The sequence below is a fragment of the Somniosus microcephalus genome, unplaced genomic scaffold, assembly GCF_052327205.1.
Source record: "Somniosus microcephalus isolate GS21.2 unplaced genomic scaffold, FLI_Smic_1.0 unresolved_chr1, whole genome shotgun sequence".
NCBI lineage: Eukaryota > Metazoa > Chordata > Chondrichthyes > Squaliformes > Somniosidae > Somniosus > Somniosus microcephalus.
In genome coordinates, this window is record NW_028225179.1 from 159,006,050 (window position 1) to 159,027,933 (window position 21,884).

General features: G+C 48.0%; 1 pseudogene across 1 annotated transcript in view; it reads left to right on the top strand.

The window, feature by feature from the left end:
• Positions 1 to 19,898, top strand: part of LOC147096362 (nuclear factor 7, ovary-like) — an 88,856-nt pseudogene extending 68,958 nt beyond the window's left edge. Inside the window, exons 5-10 of the transcript XR_015074900.1 lie at positions 9,887 to 9,948; positions 10,039 to 10,134; positions 10,228 to 10,461; positions 12,087 to 12,109; positions 12,209 to 12,324; positions 17,115 to 19,898. The product of XR_015074900.1 is annotated as a nuclear factor 7, ovary-like (transcript). The remainder of the gene's footprint in view (positions 1 to 9,886; positions 9,949 to 10,038; positions 10,135 to 10,227; positions 10,462 to 12,086; positions 12,110 to 12,208; positions 12,325 to 17,114) is intronic.
• Positions 19,899 to 21,884: the final 1,986 nt, after the last annotated feature.

A 21,884-nucleotide genomic window follows, 5' to 3' on the forward strand; every position in this document is an offset into this window, starting at 1 on the left:
GGCGTCCTTGTGCACCAGTCGCTGAAGGTAAGCATGCAGGTGCAGCAGGTGGTTAAGAAGGCAAATGGCATGTTGGCCTTCATAGCGAGAGGGTTTAAGTACAGGAACAAGGATGTCTTGATGCAGTTGTACAGGGCCTTGGTGAGACCACACCTTGAGTATTGTGTGCCGTTTTGGTCACCTTATCTGAGGAAGAATGTTCTTGCCATGGAAGGAGTGCAGCGAAGATTCACCAGGCTGATACCTGGGATGGTAGGAATGACGTATGAGGAGAGATTGGGTCGATTGGGCTGGTATTCGCTGGAGTTTAGAAGAATGAGAGGGGATCACATTAAAACTTATAAAATTCTAACAGGACTAGACAGACTAGATGCAGGAAGGATGTTCCCGATGGTCGGGGAGTCCAGAACCAGGGGTCACAGTCTAAGGATAAGGGGTAAGCCATTTAGGACAGAGATGAGGAGGAATTTCTTCACCCAGAGAGTGGTGAACCTGTGGAATTCTCCACCACAGAAGGCAGTAGAGGCCAATTCATTAAATATATTCAAGAAGGAGTTGGATATATTTCTTAAGGCTAAAGGGATCAAGGGATATGGGGAGAAGGCAGGGACAGGGTACTGAAATTGGATGATCAGCCAGGATCGCATTGAATGGCGGAGCAGGCTCGAGGGGCCGAATGGCCGACTCCTGCTCCTATCTTCTATGTTTCTGTGTTTCTACGTATAAGGGATGAGTTGGAAATAAATACACTGCAAATACATCTGAAGGATGCTCCTGACAAATGTCTCAAAGCACTTCACACAATGTATTACTTTTGAAGTGTATTTTCTGCTGTGATATAGGGCAGGTTGTCCAATAGGGCAGGGTGTCCAAATTAGACCTCCCCTCTCCTCAGCCCTCACAATTCCACTCTCCAAGCCCAGGCAGCTCAGTCCTATTTGGGTTTACAGTTTTTGCCAGCTTCTTATCAAACTCTCTCTTGAAGCTGCTGATACCCTCAGACAACTCTGCCTCCCTTACTTTCCATACCCTCCGCATAAAGTATTTGGGTGTGATTTACGTTTCAATTTCGCCAGGATTTATACCGTAAACGGTGCAATAAGGGAACAAAAATCACATGCAGCGCTTCCCACCTGGTTCCCACCAAGGCCGCCGGGCAATGATGCAGCAGCCGCGAAATAGGAATCCAGCGGTCCCGCACTAAACATGGGGGAAGCCTCATTAGTCTATGCAAACCGGATCCCATAATGTACATGGGACCCCAATGCAATCTTGGTCTTCCATTGGATGGTGCGTGAGCTGTGCAAGCCCCGCCCAGTGGAACAGTCTGTAGAATGGCCGAACCTGTGGTCCTTAAAGGGACCGCTGGAAACCCCATAGGGAATGATGCAGGGAGTTCGTTCTCTCCGGTGTCCTGGGCAGGATTTACCCCTCAACCAACATCACGAAAACTGGTCATCTGGTCATTATCACATTGCTGTTTGTGGGAGCTTGCTGTGCAGAAATTGGTTGTGGCGTTTCCTCCATTACAACAGTGACTACACTTTAAAAACTCTTCATTGGCTGTAAAACGCTTTGGGACGTCCTGAGGTCTGAAAGGCGGGATATCAAAACACGTCCTTTTCTGTAACAGTTTCTCTGTGGCCAGGAGGTTCCTGAATTGTCCTGCCTGCTGCTGGCCGCTCCTCGGCTTTGCCCCCCACACCCCTCCCCACTGCATCTTCCTGACATTTTCTCAGTTTGAGACTATCGCGACTTTGTTGTGGACTCTGTGACTGTGTTAAACCTGTGGATGTTTATCTTCTCTCTGCGGTTTAGGATCTTGAGAACTTCAATAAGATCACCCCAAGCCCTCCCTTATCCAGAGCAAAGACTCCTGACTTCCAGACTAGACACGGACATCAGTGATCATTTAATCTGGGGTCTGGGAGCCCGTTCAGTCTCTTCTCATCTGGATTTATAAACCAGGAAAAGGAATATAAGAGTTTTACCGGGGTTAATGGCGTCTATCATTTCTCTCCACGCTGTGTACTGTAAAGGGCCGTTGAACTTTCCGATAGACAGGGCGCCATCTGCTACTGACAGTACTTGACCGTCCTCACTAATCCTGTAAATATTGAACAGTTGATATTATCGATCGATATTTAAAACTTTCCTGAGTTCTTTTACCAAACTGTGCAGAGTTTCAGTAAAGAGCATGTCCTACCTCCTCTTCCGACAAGCTTCCTCCTGAAATAAATAAAACACAAACAGTGAGGAGGATAGTAAAAGACTTCAGGAGGACACAGACAGGCTGGTGAAATGAGCAGACACAGGGCAGATAGAATTTAACACAGAGAAGTGTGAAGTGAAGCATTTGGAAGGAAGAATGAGGAGAAGCAAAATAAACTAAATGGTACAATTTTAAATGTGGTGCAAGAACAGAGAGACCTGGGGGATCACATTCACAAATCGCTAAGATAATTGGCAAAATAAGGGAGTGGGGATTTTTTAACAATGACTTGTGACGATCTGGAATGCACTGACTGACAGGGTGGAGGAAGCAGATTCCATCGTGATTGACAAAAGGGAATTGGAGAAACACTTGAAGGGTTAATATGATTAATTGCACAGCTCTTTCAAAGAGCCGGCACAGGCACAATGGGCCTTTTGTGCTGTGGGATTCTATGATTGTAATTAGTTGAAAAGCCTGATTTGTGTGTCAGATACTGGAACTCCACATCAGTGTCACTCACAGACACAGTGACTCTCACACCCACCGCACCAGACACACCCACACACTCACAACATGGAACTGGAACTGGATTGCAATCTGAGTGCCAGGAAAATATTAAACTGGAGCAACACGGAAATAATTACAAGCAAAATATCAAGATCAGGACAACTCATTCCCGGGAGGTTGCAGGTATTCCCGGGAATCTGCAGACAGTGTGGGAACCGGTTATTTCAGTGACAACAGAACCGCCCCCGAATAGAGAAAACAATCGGTTTAAATCAGTTTTGAATTATTCAGCAAATGCTGCATTTATTTCAGTTATCATCGGTTATTTTGTGACTGTGTGAAGTTTCACTGAACTGACCCGCAATATAATCCTCACCTTCAGAAATGTCAGCCCGTCCTTTTGCTCCATCTGTTTCTGCAACTCCTGAATAGAATTTAAATTCTCTTGAATTTCTCGAAGGTTTTTCTCCATTGTTTCTAGAATCTCCCCCTCTTGTTCCCTGAGATCTCTGATTAAACGCTGCTCTTTCTCACTGAGAATCTGGTGCATTTTAGCGAACTCGGATGTGATGCGGGTCTGCAGACTGCTCGACTGTTCCTACCAAATGAAATGTGAAACATAATTAATGTACCGCGATAAAGGGAACAAAACTAACCGAGATCCCAGAAAATCAGCACAGGGAGACTTTACCCTAACTGCGGAAAGCTGCTGTTTCTGTTTTAATTCCGTCTCTCGAACCGCCGATTTCTTCTCTGTGAGAGAATCTAAGGAACATTTCAGCTGATCCCGGGATTGGGATGAAAATGCCAGAATAAAAGTGTTTGTGAAAACAAGCGAGTGAAAGAGTGGGTCAAGTGAATCTCTTGTTCATTTTACCCTGTAGATCTCAACAGCTTCATTGATGGGCAGGAAGCGGCGCGACTCGTCACTCTGCCCGTCTCTCCCCGCAAGGCACGTCACACAGATCAGTTTCTGGTCAGTTTCACAAAACAGCTTCAGTTCTTCCTGATGTTCCTCACAGTGAAGTTTACTTTCCTTCTCTTTCCCATTCAGGTTTAATTTTCGCGCTTTCTGGGCCAGACTCGCTCAGGCCCGATTGACCCAGAGGTTTCTGTCTGCAAATTCCTCTCTACATTCCGGCCCGGAGTTTGTCGCCTCCTGGTGTTCGCGGGCCGGGTGACACAGGCGCGGCACAAGTTGTGGCCGCACTCCAGTATAACCGGATCGGTGAAGAAATCAAGACAAACGGGACAATTTCAATCCTCAGTGAAACTCTCCGCCTCGTGTCTGGAAGCCAGGATGAGTTTCAGCGCTTCCTGATTCAAACTGCTGGGCTGATATTTCTGTGGGTGGATCAGCCCCGGTTCGCCCATCAAATCCTCCTTCAGTTCCCTGCTGTTACCGTATTTACTCTTACGCTGTTGCAACGTTATATAGCGCACATTAATATTCCTAATCCCTAATAAAAACAGAAAATGCTGGAAACACTCAGCAGATCAGGCAGCATCAGTGGAGGGAAAAACAGAACGTTTCAGGTCGGTGACCTTTGGTCAGAGCTGGAAAGTGTTGGAGATTTAACAATCTGTCAGCAAGTACAGAGCCAGGGAAAGGGGGGAGGGGTGGGCGCGCTGGGAAATAACAACAGGGAGGGTCTGTGATAGGGTGGGGGGCAGGAGTGAATAAATATCAAAAGGGATGATGGTGCAAAGCAAAAGATGGTGGTAATGGGACAAGTAAAGAGACAAAAGGTGGGTCCAGAGGAGGTGTGAATGGTTCCAGCAGAATGGTGACGGTGGTTATGATCTGAAGTTCTTGAACTCAGTGTTGAGGCCGGAAGCTGTAAAGTGTCTAATGGCAAGATTCCTAATCCCTGTCATGATGAACTAACGCTACATTATCAGATGCTGCCTGACCTGCTGAGTGTTTCCAGCATTTCCTGTTGTTATTTCAGATTTCCAGCATCCGCAGTATTTTGCTGTTGTATTAGTGTTTGGTTCACTGCCACTTCTCTCCTCGGAATGCCCACCTTGAAGAAGTTCTGCTCTTCTCTCCGACGGGATTTCCGTTTGTCTCTTCAACCTTGTTCATCTTCATTGCTTTCGGTTTCCCTTCTCGTGTTTGATCAGGTATCTGCCAAGACTCGTTTTCACAACCACATCTCTTTCCTCAGCAACTGTCTCCGGTTCCGACTTATTCCACGTGGATTCCGACTGAAATTCCACCCTTCGTGTTTCGGATCCCCCCAGGATTACAGATATCTCCGAGATATTCAGCGTTCCTCGAACTACTGCTCTCGCCACATCCTGAGATCCACGCTCAACGCCATGTGTCGCCACATCAACACTCTCGCCCTCTCCCTTCAGCAGCACCGACGCACTCTATCTCAAAGCTGTCCTGGGCTACAGTTCCATTTCATCCTTCGCCTCATCCGGCGCTTCAACAAAAAACTTGTTTTCTTCCTTTCAGATGTCAAGGATCGCGAACTTCAACAACTCTTGGACACCAGCGCCCCTCCGGAACCTTCTTCCCCTTCACTTTCCTCTGACCCCATCCCTTCTTCCAATCTCACCCCCTGCTGTGTTTTCACTCTCCCCTCTGACCTTCCCCTCTCTGACCCCGAGCGAGGGAGGCTGCCTGACCTGTTGAGTGTTTCCAGCATTTCCTGTTGTTACTACATTATCAGAGCTGCTCATAAGCGGCCGTTTGGAAGAGACAGACGAGTAGATGTCATTTTAAAGACAAAGGCGGGAGTTAACAGTGAACTCAGTAAACGGGAGTGTGAAATATATAAGGACACATTTGAGATGGAAAGTCCGGCTCTCACAAGCGATCTTACAGAGAGAGCTCCGTGACCCTATGAGCCTCTGTCCAGTCTAACCAGGTCCGCAGAGAGAGTTGAGCGACACACATTTTGCCCCGCAGAGTGAATGCCATCGCGATATTCGCCAGAAGAACCGACACACCAGGAGTGCAGCAGACTGGAGTGGACTTGCCCAAGACAGAGTCTTGAGACCAAGACTGACAGCGATCCTGTTCAGTTCCCGAGTTCTCCAATCACTTGTTCTCCACCATTACTCGACTGAACTCGCTCTGTGGGCACAACAATGCCTTGGTGTCAATCATATTGGTTTATGTCGGGCAATTCAAAGCAAGTTAAATACTGCAGCATATATCAAACCCTACACATTAATGGCGAATCCTAATGTGTGTATATTTCCCACATGATTGTGGATATTAATGTGGCATTTTCTAGCTAATCTTTCCCAATGAGGGCCCTGGAACGTGTAATCAAACAATGGGATTGAATGAAATCAATTTTGAGAAGGTGGATTTGATCAGATCCAAGTGTAAGAATACATAAGAATCAGAGGATGATACAGCACAGAAGGAGGCCATTCGACCCATCGTGCCTGTGAACCTTCAGAGACAGTCATCGCTTCTTGGGCCGTTTTTAATGGGGATTCTTTCCTGCAGTACTGATATGCTGCCAGCAGGTGGCAGTAATGCACTTTGTAACAATGACAGACTTGCGATCAAACAGCGTCTCAGGGACTGGGAGGGCAGCACTGCCTGAGATGTGAATCCACAGACCCAAAATACCCGACACACAGTTTGAGTAACTCGAGAATCTTTTCTATTTCCGAAAACAAACGTCATTTACTCAAACATATACGAAACAAGCTCGAAATACATTCTGTACAGTATAAAGTCATCTTGGATTTCAAGCCTCACTTTCAATGCATCAATGCTCTCAACTTCAACCACCCAATGAGGCAGCGAGTTCCACATTCTCACCAATCTCCATGTAAAGAAATTCCTCCTAATATTGAGGGAAAGTTGACACTCCAAGGCCTTCCAGCATCAGTTGATGTTTTTTCTTGGCCAGTGTCCCTGGGAAGGATCCATTGAGCACAGAGACCTGTGTTATGGAGTTGCCTGGGAGGACCCCGCCTTGGCAGAACAGCCCAAGCACTAATCTTTGCCGTACCCCACTAGTTACAGCCTGCCATCCCGAAAATGACCTGTTTATTCCTACTCACTGTTTTCTGCCCATTAACCAATCCTCAATCCATGCTAATATATTACCCCCAATCCCATGAGCCCTAATCTGGTTTAATTACCTCTTGTGTGGCACCTTATCGAATACCTTCTGAAAATCCAAATACACCACATCCACTGGTTCTCCCTTATCTATTCTGCTCCTTACAACCTCAACAAACTCTAACAGATTTGTCAAACACGATTTCCCTTTCATAAATCCGTGTTGACTCGGCCCAATCCTATTATTATTTTCTAAGTGCCCTGTTACCACATCCTTAATAATAGATTCTAGCATTTTCCCTACTGCTGACGTTAGGCTAACTGGTCTGTAGATCGCCGTTTTCTCTCTCCCTCCTTTCTTAAATAGTGTGGTTATATTTGCTACCTTCCAATCTGCGGGAACCGTTCTAAAATCTATGGAATTTGGGGAAATGACAACCAATGCATCCACTATCTCTTTAGCCACCTCTTTCAAAACCCTAGGATGTAAGCCATCAGGTCCAGGGGATTTATCGGCTTTAAGTTCCATTAATTTCTCCAGTACTTTTTTTTAACTAATGCTAATTTCTTTGAGTTCCTCATTCTCGCTCGATCTTCTCTCCAGACTTCCTCTGCAAACACACATTCCAGAAGCAGGTGGGCAGCCGCCTCTGCCCCAGCTGTGGCTCAGGGGGAGCGCTCTCACCTCTGAGTGCGAGGATTGTGGGATGAAGTCCCACTCCATAGACTTCATCACATAACCCAGGATAACACTCCGGAGCAGCACTGAAGAAACCGCACTGTCAAATGGTGCCGCCTCTCGGTGAGACGGTAAACAGTGGTAGGTGTCAGCTGTGGCGTTTACTGAGTCAGAAGGTCATGGGATCCAGTCTCGCTCCAGACACTTGCTCACATGATCCAGGCTGACACTCCAGTGCAGGACTGAGGGAGCGCTGCACTGTGAGACCTTAAACCGAGGCCCAGTCTGCCCTCTCAGGTGGACTTCAATGATAAACATAAAAATATAAGAAGTAGGAGCAGGAGTAGGCCATACGGCCCCTCGGGCCTGCTCCACCATTCAATAGGATCATGGCTGATCTGAACCTAGACTCACATCCACTTCCCTGCCCACTCCCGTAACCCCTAATTCCCTTATCAGCTAGGAAACTGTCTATCTCCGTTTTAAATTTATTTAATGTCGCAGCTTCCACAGCTCTTTGAGGTAGCAAATTCCATAGATTTACTACCCTCTGAGTGAAGAAGTTTCTCCTCATCTCAGTTTTGAAACGGCAGCCCCTTATTCTAAGATTATGTCCCCTAGTTCTAGTCTCACCCATCAGTGGAAACATCCTCACCGCATCCACCCGATCAAGACCCCTCACAATCTTATATGTTTCGATAAGATTGCCTCTCATTCTTCTGAATTCCAATGAGTAGAGGCCCAACCTACTCAACCTGTCCTCATAAGTCAACCCCCTCATCTCCGGAATCAACCAAGTGAACCTTCTCTGAACTGCCTCGAGAGCAAGTATATCTTTTCTTAAATATGGAAACCAAAACTGTACACAGTATTCCAGGTGTGGCCTCACCAGTACCCTGTATAATTGAAGCAAGACTTCCCTGCTTTTATACTCCATTCCCCTTGCAATAAAAGCCAAGATTCCATTGGCCTTCCTGATCACCTGCTGTGCCTGCATACTAACCTTCGGTGTTTCATGCACCAGGGCCCCCAGATCCCTTTGTACTGTAGCACTTTGCAGTTTCTCTCCATTTAGATAATAACTTGCTCTTTGATTTTTTCTGCCAAAGTGCATAACCTCACACTTTCCAACATTATATTCCATCTGCCAAATTTCTGCCCACTCACTTAGCCTGTCTATGTCCTTTTGCAGGTTTTTAATGTTCTCCTCACTCACTGCTTTCCCTCCCATCTTTGTATCGTCGGCAAACTTGGATATGTTGCACTTGGTCCCTTCCTCCAAATCGTTAATATAGATTGTAATTCCAGGGCACCATTCGAACATCAGCAGTGGAATTCTCCCTGGTGTCCTGACTAACATTTATCCCTCAACCAACACCGAAGAAACAGATACCCTGATGAGTTTTTTCATTGCTGCTTGTGGGAGCTTGCTGTGCTCAATTGGCTGATGTGTTTCGCTAAATTACAACAATGTCTACACTTCAAAAGTACTTCGTGGGCTTTAAAGCACTTTGGGTCGTCCTGGGATTGTGAAAGGCGCTATATAAATGCAATTATTTCTTTCTGCCAGATAAAATCGATCCTCAATGCTTCAATCCCTCTAAAGATCGTCTCTGTACCTGTCATCTAAAGTCACTCCTTGACATTTGTGGCACTTTGTGTTTCAGGGTGAGCGGCTGCAATCATTAACACAATTCAGTTTATGGATCTCTATCACACACTGTGTGTCACCAGAGGGTTTGTAGTCGGCAGTGAGTTCAGTCTGGAGCAAAGTGCCCTGGAATCTCGATCCCCGCCCATCTCCGCCTCCTCCCTCCCTCTCTCTCCCTCCCCCCACTGTCAACACTCCAGGAACCTTCACCCTCCCGGCCAGGGTTCAATTATTCCCCTCCGTGCTCTAACCCTGTTTGTCCTTCACACTGCTCTAGGTTGTGTCTCCCTGTGTAAAAGTCGACAGGACATAGACGAGTATTTAACAATAATTCCTGAGTATTGCAGTGAACTTCATCGGGAAATCGCTGAACTGAGGCTGTTCGGCAGCAGAAAAACATCGAAACTGAAAGCGGTTTGAATCAGGAAGTGCTGAGGGTGAACATGGCTTCCAGACAACAGGCCGAGAGTTGGACCGAGGATTTAATTTGTCCCATTTGTCTTGATTTCTTCACCGATCCGGTTTCACTGGAGTGTGGGCACTACTTCTGCCGCTCCTGTATCACACAGTGTTGGGAAAAGAAGAGGATAAAATCCTGCCCGGAATGTAGAGAGGAGTTTCCGGAAAGAAACCTCAAGGACAATCGGGTCTTAGCGAATCTGGCCGAGAAAGCTCGAAAATTAACCCTGAATCCGAAAGAGAAGGAAAGTAAACTTCACTGTGAGGAACATCAGGAAGAACTGAAGCTGTTTTGTGAAACTGACAAGAAATTGATCTGTGTGATTTGTAGAGATGCGCGGGAACACAGAGAGCACCGCTTCATGCCCATTAAAGAAGCTATTGGAATCTACAAGGTAAAAAGGAACAGATTTGATCACCTGATTATTTCATCACATTTTCATGGTCTAACACTTTTATTCTGTGATTTTCTCTCCCAATCCCAGGATCAGGTGAAATCTTCCTTAGACTCTCTCACAAGGGAGAAATCGGTGGTTCTAGAAACGGAATTAAAACAGAAACAGCAGATTTCCGCAGTTAGGGTAAGGGCTCCCTGTGCTGATTTTCTGGGATCTCGGTTAGTTTTGTTCCCTTTATCGCGGTACATTAATTATGTTTCACATTTCATTTGGTAGGAACAGTCGAGCAGTCTGCAGACCCGCATCACATCCGAGTTCGCTAAAATGCACCAGATTTTCAGTGAGAAAGAGCAGCGTTTAATCAGAGATCTCAGGGAACAAGAGGGGGAGATTCTAAAAACAATGGAGAAAAACCTCCGAGAAATTCAAGGGAATTTAAATTCTATTCAGGAGAAGCTCGCAAAGTTGCAGAAACAGATGGAGCAAAAAGACGGGCTGACATTTCTGAAGGTGAGGATTATATTGCGGGTCAGTTCAGTGAAACTTCACACAGTCACAAAATAACCGATGATAACTGAAATAAATGCAGCATTTGCTGAATAATTCGAAACTGATTTAAACCGATTGTTTTGTCTATTCCGGGGCGGTTCTGTTGTTGTCACCAAACTAACCGGCTCCCACACTGTCTGCAGATTCCCGGGAATACCTGCGACCTCCCGGGAATGGGTTGTCCTGATCTTGATATTTTGCTTCTAATTATTTCCGTGTTGCGCAAGTTTACTATATTCCTGGCACTCAGATAGTAATCCAGTTACAGTTCCATGTTGTGAGTGTGTGGGTGTGTCTGGTGCGGTGGGTGTGAGAGTCACTGTGTCTGTGAGTGACACTGATGTTGAGTTCCAGTATCTGACACACAAATCAGGCTTTTCAACTACTTACAATCATAGAATCCCACAGCACAAAAGGCCCATTGTGCCTGTGCCAGCTCTTTGAAAGAGCTGTGCAATTAGACCCACTCCCCCTGCTCTTTCCCCATAGCCCTGCAATTTTTCCTTTTCAAGTATATTTCCAATTCCATTTTGTAAATAGTTATTAATTCTACTTCCTGTCATTCAGTGCATTCCAGATTATAGAAACATGGAAAAATAGGAGCAAGAGTAGGCCATTTGGCCCTTCGAGCCTGCGCCGCCATTCAATATGATCATGGCTGATCCTCTATCTCAATATCATATTCCCGCTCTCTCCCCATACCCGTCGATGCCTTGAGTCACTGTTAAAAAATCCCCATCCTCATTTTTTTGCCTAATTTTCTTAAAAATGTTTGAATGTGATCCCCCAGGTCTCTCTGTTCCTGCATCCCATTTAAAATTGTAACATAGAAACATAGAAGATAGGAGCAGGAGTAGGCCATTCGGCCCCTTCGAGCCTGCTCCGCCATTCAATGAGATCATGGCTGATCATCCAAATTCAGTACCCTGTCCCTGCCTTCTCCCCATATCCCTTGATCCCTTTAGCCTCAAGAAATATATCCAACTCTTTCTTGAATATATTTAATGAACTGGCCTCCACTGCCCTCTGTGGCAGAGAATTCCACAGGTTCACCACTTTCTGGGTGAAGAAATTCCTCCTCATTTCAGTCCTAAATGGCTTACCCCTTATCCTTAGACTATGACCCCTGGTTCTGGACTCCCCGGCCATCAGAAACATCCTTCCTGCATCTAGTCTGTCCAGACCTGACAGAATTTTATAGGTTTTGATGAGATCCCCTCTCAATCTTCTAAACTCCAGTGAGTATAAGCCCAATCGACACAATCTCTCCTCATACGTCATTCCTGCCATCCCAGGTATCAGCCTGGTGAATCTTCGCTGCACTCCCTCCATGGCAAGAACGTCCTTCCTCAGGTAAGGTGACCAAAACTGCACACAATACTCAAGGTGCGGTCTCACCAAGGCCCTGTACAACTGTACCATTTAGTTTATTTTGCCTCTCCTCATTCTTCCTTCCAAAATGCATCACTTCACACTTCTCTGTGTTAAATTCTACCTGCCCTGTGTCTGCTCATTTCACCAGCCTTTCTGTGTCCTCCTGAAGTCTTTTACTATCCTCCTCACTGTTTGTGTTTTATTTATTTCAGGAGGAAGCTTGTCGGAAGAGGAGGTAGGACATGCTCTTTACTGAAACTCTGCACAGTTTGGTAAAATAACTCAGAAAAATGTTAAATATCGATTTATAACATCATCTGTTCAATATTTACAGGATTAGTGATGACAGGCGAATACTGTCTGTAGCAGATGGCGCCCTGTCTATTGGAAAGTTCAACGGCCCTTTACAGTACACAGCGTGGAGAGAAATGATAGACGCCATTAACCCCAGTAAAGCTCTTATATTCCTTTTCCTGATTTATAAATCCAGATGAGAAGAGACTGAACTGGCTCCCGAACCGCAGATTAAATGATCACTGAGGTCCGGGTCTAGTCTGGAAGTCAGGAGTCTTTGCTCTGGATAAGGGAGGGCTTGGGGTGATCTTATTGAATTATTCAAGATCCTAAACCGCAGAGAAGATAAACATCCACAGGTTTAACACAGTCACAGAGTCTACAACAAAGTAGGGATAGTCTCAAATTGAGAAAAGGGAGGGTGAAAAGGCAGTTTGGATTGAGCGAGGTTGGGTTTTTGAGTGACCCCATTGATCGGGCAGGCAGTGAGTCAGTGAGCCCACTGCTCGCTCCATGAAATTGGTCAGAGGCCCAATCCATTCTCAGGGTTGGGCTTCAGTACAATATTGCTGGTGAGTTGCCCACGGACTTGGAGCATGGGAAGGTGCTCGGTGATCCTTGAGGGTGGAGGCGGGAGACAGGAAATCGGCCAAATCCTCCCTGGAGGCAAGTGAGCAGGAGCTGTTTAAAGGTGGGCGGAGTGGGTTGGGACGGTGGGTGGGGATGTACAGGAGAATACGGTGGGCGGCTGGAAAACCAAGGATTGACCAGCAGCAGACAGGATAATTCAGGCACCTCCTGACCACAGAGAAACTGTTACGAAAGAGGGGAAAAAGAGCGTGTTTTGATATCACGCCTTTCACGACCTCAGGACGTCCCAAAGCGCTTTACAGCCAATGAAGAGTTTTTAAAGTGTAGCCACTGTTGTAATGTAGGAAACACCACAACCAATTTCTGCACAGCAAGCTCCCACAAACAGCAATGTGATAATGACCAGATGACCAGTTTTGGTGATGTTGGTTGAGGGACAAATATTGCCCAGGACACCGGAGAGAACGAACTCCTTGCGCTGGATTCCTATTTCGCGGCTGCGACACCATATCCCGGCGGGCATTGGTGGGAACCAGGTGGGAAGCACTGCGTGTGATTTTTGCCTCATTACTGCTCCGTTTACACTTTAAATCCGGGCGATAGTGAGACGTAAATCACTCCCAAATACTTTATGCGGAGGGTATGGAAAGTAAGGGAGGCAGAGTTGTCAGAGGGTATCAGCAGCTTCAAGAGAGAGTTTGATAAGAAGCTGGCAAAAAACTGTAAACCCAAATAGGACTGAGCTGCCTGGGCTTGGAGAGTGGGATTGTGAGGGCTGAGGAGAGGGGAGGTCTAATTTGGACACCCTGCCCTATTGGACACCCTGCCCTATATCACAGTAGAAAATACACTTCAAAAGTAATACATTGTGTGAAGTGCTTTGAGACATTTGTCAGGAACATTAGAAATGTCAGTTTCTCCTTCAAATGTAATTGCAGTGTATTTATTTCCAACACATCCCTTATGCTGGACTCTGTTTTACCTGTGAAATATTTCACTCTCAACAGTACTTTCCTTGTGGCCTTTGAAAACAGCTGCTTAAACCCAAGTTTAGAACCACGCTAGAAAGTCATCGCATCACCTTTGAAAGCAGCTTCACACAGTGACACTAATCCCATCATCACTCACTTCCACCTAGACTCTCACCCACTTTCTCTGATCTGCTTTGAGTTATTCACAGTTCTTACTTCAGTTCTTAAATTCACATCAATGTGATATTTTATACCAATATTCCTACTGGATAAAACATCAACATTCGGTTCAATGTTTGGTATTTTTATTTTTATTCTCTCGCTGCATTATTCTCTTTATTTTACATATCCATGGTGCAAGTAACCAATCAGAACCCAGGCTGCCTGTCTTACTGGGATTGTATTCTCTGCTGGACTCACCTCCTGCTCCATTGACCCCATTCCCACTAAACTGCTGCCCACCCAACTTCTCTTCCTGGTTTCATGCTAGCTCACATTGTAAATGGTTCCCTCTCCTCACGTCCTATCCAGCTCCTTTTCAAATCCAATGTCATCACAGCCTTCCTCAAAATTACCCACCCTCTATCCCTCTGTCCTTGCACTTGATCTCCAACCTTACTTTCTTCTACAAAGTACTTGAACGTGCGGTCACTTCTGAAATCCCTGGCCATTTTCCCACAACTGCATGTTTGAACCACACTAACCATATTTTCATCCCTGTCATCATAGCCCCAAAGTGTCCCTAATAAAGGTCACAAATGACACGCTCTGTGACAGTGAGTATAGCGCATTTTCCCTCCTCATCCTCCTGGAGCTCTCTGCAAACATTGACCATTCTCCTCCAATGTCTCTCCTCAATTGTCCTACTCAGTGGGACTGCCTTTACTTGGTTCACATTTACCTATTTGATCGTAGCCGGAGTATCTCCAGCAATGGCTTCTCTTCCCACCCCCGCACGGCACCCCAGGAGATTCTCAAGTATTTATTCTTGGTCTTCTTCTCTCACTGATCTACATGTTGCCACTTGTCAACCTCATCCACAGAAACAGGTTCAGTTTCCAGATGTGCACCGATGGTACCCAGCTCTACCTCTCCACCACCTCTCTTGACCCCTCCACCGCCAGTGTGTTGTCCAACAGATTATCTGGAATCCAGTTATGGAGGAGCCAGAATTTTTTCCAGTTAAACATTGTGAAGATTTAAGCCATCAGTTTGGAAATTGTCAACAACTCTGCATCCTGGCCACCAACTCCACCCCCTCCTTGGCCACTGTCTCAGGCTGAACCAGACCCTTGCTGTTCTATTCAATCTGGAATTGCACTGCTGATTGTGATCAATCTAAGAGTGTCTGGGACTTTGTCTCCAGTACATGGTGTATCCTGTCTCTCCCATTTCCTCTGTTGAGCTTTTTAATTTAGTTTCCCTCGGTTGTTTTTGGTTCTCTCTTCCTTTCTGCAGCAGTTCCCTCCTCATTGTTTTCTCTTTACCTTTTTCCTTCTCTTCTCTCTATTCTCCTGCTGTCGGTACTTTCCCCCTCTCCACACATCGACAGCGCTGATTAGTGGTGTGTGGGTCACACCTCCAGAGAGAGATTGCGGGTAAAATTAGTCTGGGTGGTAACACAAAATGGGCGATAGTGAATCAGTGGCCCATTTTACATTGTGCCCAATATTAATTCCCATTGAAGTTAATGGAAACGAATATTGAGGGAGCGCGATACGAGCTGCTGATTGACTGTCACCTAAAACAGTCCAAGACCAATTTCACCCACTGTGTCTCCAGGACACATTAGAGCTTCTGTCACCGATTCCTTGTTAATTTTCAAAGGCCCTTGATGGACTCTGCAGGCACTGAGAATAGCGGGAGACTGGGGCTGCAGAGTTCCTCACAGTGGCTCAAGATCAGAGCAGGATGGCAGAGGCGAAAGAAAGCTCAGAAAACCAGCAACTAACTCCCCACCACCTCCGCCCCCAGTCTCCCCTCCCACTCACCCTCTCTCTCTCCCATCCCCCTCTCCCCTTCCCCCCTCTCTCCTCACCCCCTCTCCTCCCCCCCCAGTCTTCTCTCCCCTCCCCCTTTCTCTCCCTTCCCTCTTTCTTCCAGCCCCTCCCCCTCTATCCTCCTCCCCTCCCCCTCTCTCTCCTCCCCATCCCCTCTCTCCCCACCCCCACCCCTCCCCCCTCTCCCCCAGCCCACTCTCTGTCCTCCCCTCTTGCTCCGCTCCCCTCCCCTCACCCTACCCTCCCTCTCCCCTCTGCCCCCCACTCTCTCCCCTTTATCGGCTCCCTCTCCCCTCCTCCCGCCCCTTTCGCTCCCCTCCCCCTCTCTCCTCCCACTCCTCCTCTCTCTCCCCTTTGCCGCTCTCTCTCCTCCTATCCTCCTCTTCCTCCCCTCCCCCTATCCTCCCCTCCCCCCTGCCCCCCACTCTCTCCCCTCTGCCGGCTCCCTCTCCCCCTCCCCCCACTCCCCTCCCCTCCCGCTCTCTCTCTCCCCTCCTCCCCGCTCTCTCTCCCTTTCCCCTCCCTCTCTCCCCTCCCTCTCACCCCACCCCCTCCCCCTCTCACTCCCCACTCCCTCCCCATCCCTCCCCCTCTCCCTATCCTCCCCTCCCTCTATCCTCCCCTCCCCCCTCTCCCCTCTGTCACCCCCTCTCTCTCCACTCCATCTCCTCCTCTCCTCCTCTCCCCCTCTTCTCCACTCCCCCTCACTCTCCACCCCTCCAACTCTCTCTCCCCTCCCGCGGTCTCTCCCCGCCCACTCCCTCTCCTCCCCCTCGCTGTCCCCCTCTCCCTCCCATCCCCCTCCCTCTCCGCCCACCCCTCTCTCCCCTCCCACTCCCTCGCCTCTCCCCCACTCAGCTCCGTTCCTCCTCTCTGCCTCCTGCTCCCCCTCCCATCCCCGTTCTCTCCCCTCCCCTTCCCCTCACTCCCCCCTCCAACGCTCTCTCCCCTCAACCTCCCCCTCTGTCCCCTCCCGCTCTCTCTCCCCACCCCTTATCCCCCCTCCCCTCGTGCTCCCCCTCTCCCCACCCCTCCCACTCTCTCCCCTCCCGCTTGCTGTCCCCTCCCCTGCCCCTCTCCCAACTCCCCCCTCTCTTCCCTCCCCCGCTCTCTCCTCTCCCTCTCTCTCTCCCCACTCCCCCTCCCCATCTCTCCCCCCGTCACTCTTTCCTCCACCTCTCTCTCCCCTCCCCTCTCTCTCTGTTTCTACCCATCACCCTCTCCTCCCCCCCCCACCCCCCCACGCCGGGTGTAAATCCTGGAGTGGCAGCAGATTCCCTGAATACAACCCAGAGCCCGAGTGGGCACTTTAAAAAGGAAAGAGTTTGAATAAATCACAGCAAGAAACTAAATCACTGACTGTGTTATTTTAACTTTCCCCCAGCTCCAGCCTCTCTGACTTTGGATACGAACACAGCGAATCCCAAGCTCATCCTGTCTGGGGACCGGACCAGTGTGAGAGACGGAGGCAAAGTGCAGCCGCTCCCTGACACCCCAGAGAGGTTTGATTCCTGGGCCTGTGTCCTGGGATCGAAGGGATTCACATCAGGGAGACATTACTGGGAGGTGGAGGTGGGGAACAAGACTCGGTGGTTTCTGGGAGTGGCCCGAGAGTCTGCCGGGAGGAAAGGGCTTTTCGACATGGAACCTGAGACTGGATATTGGGCTGTGAGGCTGCTTCCCAGAAGTGGCTACGTTGCCCTCACCTCCCCCTCCAAGACGCTCCTCACCCTGAGTGTGAATCCCCGGAAGATCGGGGTGTACCTGGACTATGAGGGCGGACAGGTGACATTTTACAATGCGGACAACATGTCCCATCTCCACACTTTCACCCACACTTTCACTGAGAGAATCTTTCCCTTCTTCAATCCGGGATGGAATGTCAATGGGAAAAACTCTGCCCCGCTGACAATCTGCGGGGTTAAAGGTCACTAAGAGGTCCATCCCATAATTTCACCCTGCCTCCTGCCAGCTGCAAACTGATGGGCGTCGGTCTCAGTCACAGGTGGTGCGGATGGTCCAAATGTCACCTGAGGTCAGGGCGGCTACAACCCAGTGACAATGTCTTGTTGGTGAGATTTGTTTGTTTAATCGGTGCAGGGGAACAAACTCGTGGCAACTGCTCCAGAGACTCCTGTAAAATTAAATAAAATCCTCAAGAACATCGAGAATCATCGGGACCCAGAGACAGAGGAGAATTAAAACACGGGCAGAAATACACCAAGGGAACCAGAGACTCCAGCTGGGAAGTTAAAGGTAAAGAGGGGCAGGGGAGAGGAACTAGGGTGAGATAGAACACCAGTGGGAAGGACATGACAAAGGGACCATCCGAGACACGGCAAATTAAATAATACCCGAGGGAAGGAAAAAGTAAAAGGTTCACCAGATAGAAGTGAAATCAAAAGGGAACAGGAGGGAGTATCAGAAACATGGGAAAACCCAGGGGATGGAAATGATCAGAACATTCAAGCGTGTGGAGTGTTTAGAATAGAGAGTGGACAAGGTCATCACCTGTGGAGAGAGAAGACAGGTTAACATTCCGGGAATACACCCTGCATCGGAACTCGGAACTGAAAGATCAGCAAGGGCCTGTGTAGGGCTGGGGAATAGAAGGAGGGGGAGAGAAGAAACAAATGGATGGTGAATTGTAGAGAGGAACTGACTGGGTGGAATGAGCTGTGAGCTGCAGGAACCCGGTGACCTTCCTGCCTGTAATGTTGCTCCGCAGGCGGAAGGTGGCGCTACATGGCGGTGTTTGAGATGAATTAGTGCAACACCTCTGCTGCCCAGCGCTGTTATTAAACTGCACCATAGAAGCGGCATTTATTAAACACACAGCGATTCGGGGCTTAATTACATCCCAGAAGCATGAACTAAACGTGTTGTTTGTTTTATTTGCACCTTGCTCCAGACTCTGGATCCTTACAATTCCCATCCCGAACTGAGCGGGCCGATTTTAAGAGCCCCCGCCTGGTGTAACCGGAGTGATGGAGACCAGAATTGGACCCAATGCTCCAGCTGGGGCTGAACCCATGTTGTATATCAGTGTTTTATTTATCCCTCAACCAGTATTAGTAAAACAAAATCAGATTGCTGTTTGTGGGAGCTTGCTGTGCAAGAACTGTGTGGCGTTTCTTACATTACAACAGTGACTACATTTCAAAAGTACTCGAGGAACAGCACCTCATCTTCCGATTAGGCACTTTACAGCCTTCTGGACTCTATGATCATAACCTCGGCCCCGATTATATTTTTATATATTTTTATCCACACCTTTGGTTTGTGCCTTTTCCTTTCTTTTCTCTCCCCATGGCAGCTGTCTCTCACTCTGCCAGCGCATTTCACACTTCATCTAGAGCCATCTTTTGTCTCTTTTACCTGTCCTATTACCAGCTCGTCTCGTCTTGAATGCCTCTTAATGTCTCTCCACCTCCCAGACCTTCCCTTTTGTTCTTTCATCCCCTCCCCCATTTCCCAGCCCCCAAACTGGCCTTTTAATCTGTTTCATTTCCTGCCTTTTTCTCTCAGTTCTGATGAAGGGTTTCGACCTGAAACATTGACTCTGTTTCTCTCTCCACGGATGTTGCCTGGCCTGCTGAGTTTTTCCAGCGTTTTCTGTTGTTGCTTCAAAAGCACTTCATTGGCTGTAAAGTGCTTTGGGCGTCCTGAGGCTGTGAAAGGCACTATATAAATGCAAGTCTGTCTGTCTTTCATATTCAGATCAACCTCATATTTTAAAGTTGCATCTGTGTTTCAGAGTTTGAAGAGCTGGCTTTAAATGTTACATCCTGCAGAGTTTAATAGAAAACAAAGTATATCATTGTAACCAAGTATTGAAAGTGTTTGATAAATTGTAAAGTGCTGTCTCCCTGTAACCTGCACACAGAAATAAAAGTACCTGCTTCATCTGTCTGCAGAGTCTGTGTCTAAATCAGAAGGTGGTGTCAGAATTGCCGAGCACTGCTTGGTGTGTTTACTGAGACACACAGACCAGGGAGGGTCCAGGCTGGATTGCTGGTGAGACACACTATCTGAAGCAGAGTGACAGTGGAGGTGCAGAGATGGGCCTTAGCATCCCAGGGTTCGGGGTGGGGAAGGATCAGCCAGGGGGCCTGTTTCTCCCGCTATCTAGTGACTTGGCATTGGGTGGATCCTTGTTGAGAATGGGCCCGGCTTATTTTCCAGAGCTCATTACCTGCTGACACTCAGTTTCTAGGCTGACACAGGAACAGGAGTAGGCCATTCAGCCCCTCAAGCCTCTTCCGCCATTTATAAGATATTGGTTGGTCTGCATCTTAACTCCATTTCACTTGGGTATAAAAGGCAACATCTCAAAGTTTGCAGAAGACACAAAAGTCAGACAGGCAGTAAACAGTGAGGAGGATAGTAATACATTTCAGGAGGATATAGACAGACTGGTGAAATGGGCAGACACATGGCCGATGCAATTCAACATAGTGTGAAATGATGCATTTCGGTAGGAAGAATGGGGAGAGGCAATATAACATAAATGGTCCAATTTTAAACGGGGTGCAGGAAGAGAGAGACCTGGGGGTGTTTGTACAGAAATCTGTGAAGGTGGCAGGACAAGGTGAGATGGCTGCTAAATAATAGACAGTATCCTGAGCTTTATAAACAGAGTCATAGATTACAATAGCAAGGAAGTTATGCTGAACCTTCCTAAATCAGTGGTTTGGCCCCAGCTGGAGTATTGTGTCCAATTCTGGGAAATACAGTTTACTGGGGTGGTACCAGGGATGGGGGACTTCAGTTACGTGGAGGGACTAGTGATGCTGAGTTTTTTCTCCTTAGACCAGAGAAGGTTAAGGGGAGATTTCACAGAGGTGGTCAAAATCATGAAGGGTTCTGATAGAGTAAATAACGAGAAACTGTTTCCAGTGGGCTAAGGGTCGGTAACCAGAGAGCACAGAGTGAAGGTAATTGGCAAAAGAATCAGGGGCGAGATGAGGAACAACCTATTTACAGGAGAGGTTAGTGTTTGGAATGCACTGCCTGATAGGGTGGTGGATACAGATTCAATGGTCGCCCTCAAAAGGGAATTGGATAAATACCTGAAGGGAACAGTATGGGCTGTGGGGAAAGGGCAGTGGAGTGGGATTAATTGTTTCGCTCTTTCAAAGAGCCGGAACAGGCACGAAGGGCCGAGTGACCTCCTGCTGTGCTGTGTGATTCTGTGATTCTGTGGTTCTGTGAAATATTGACCCAGACACTGGGGAGAACTCCAAGGATGCCTGAAAATGGCCCGACACAATTGGGCGCCGGACGTTGGTCCCCAAATCTGTCCCTCACTGCGCCCATTTTACCCCCACAAACCGGGACAATGAGGTCCAATTTCTACCCCATTAACCACAAGCACAGAGTCAACTTCCACATCAACCATACAAAACCCTCCACTAACACCATCAACTCCAAGGCTGTTATATACCCGAAGGACATTAAATCCTGGAGGCATTTATCCTCTGAGCCAGTGGGGGCCTTCCCCCTCCCCCTCCCCCTCCAGGGCCATCACTGTCCTTGTGAACCTTCAGAGACAGTCACCGCTTCTTGGGCCTTTTTTAATGGGGATTCTTTCCTGCAGCACTGATATCCTGCCAGCAGGTGCTGGCGGTGCACTTTGTGACAAGGAAAGACTTGCAATCAAACAGTGTCTCAACCCAGCCCAGAAACTCACTGCACCCGCAGTGCATTACTCGCAAGTGCAGTAGCCGTGGTTAGCGAGGAAAATGCAGCAGTCATTTTACACACAGCAAGATCCCACAGAGAGCCAATGAGATGAATGACCAGTTAATCTCTCTTTGGCGGTGCTGGTTGAGGGAGGAATGTTGGCCCGGACACCGGGAGAACTGCCCGGCTCCTCTTTGCCGCGGGATCTGAATCACCCACTTGAGGCAGACGCGGCCTTGGATTAACATCTCACCTGAAGGGCAGCCCCTCTGCCCATTAGCAGACTGAGCTAGTTGTGGGAACAGGAGTGGGCCATTCAGCCCCTGGAGAGTTTTTCCACCTTTCAATGAGATCGGGGCTGATCTGCACCTCAACTCCATTTACCCGCCTTAGCTCCAAAGATCAAACCTTCCTCACAAACAGTGGACATAAGAACATAAGAAATAGGAGCAGGAGTCGGCCATTTGGC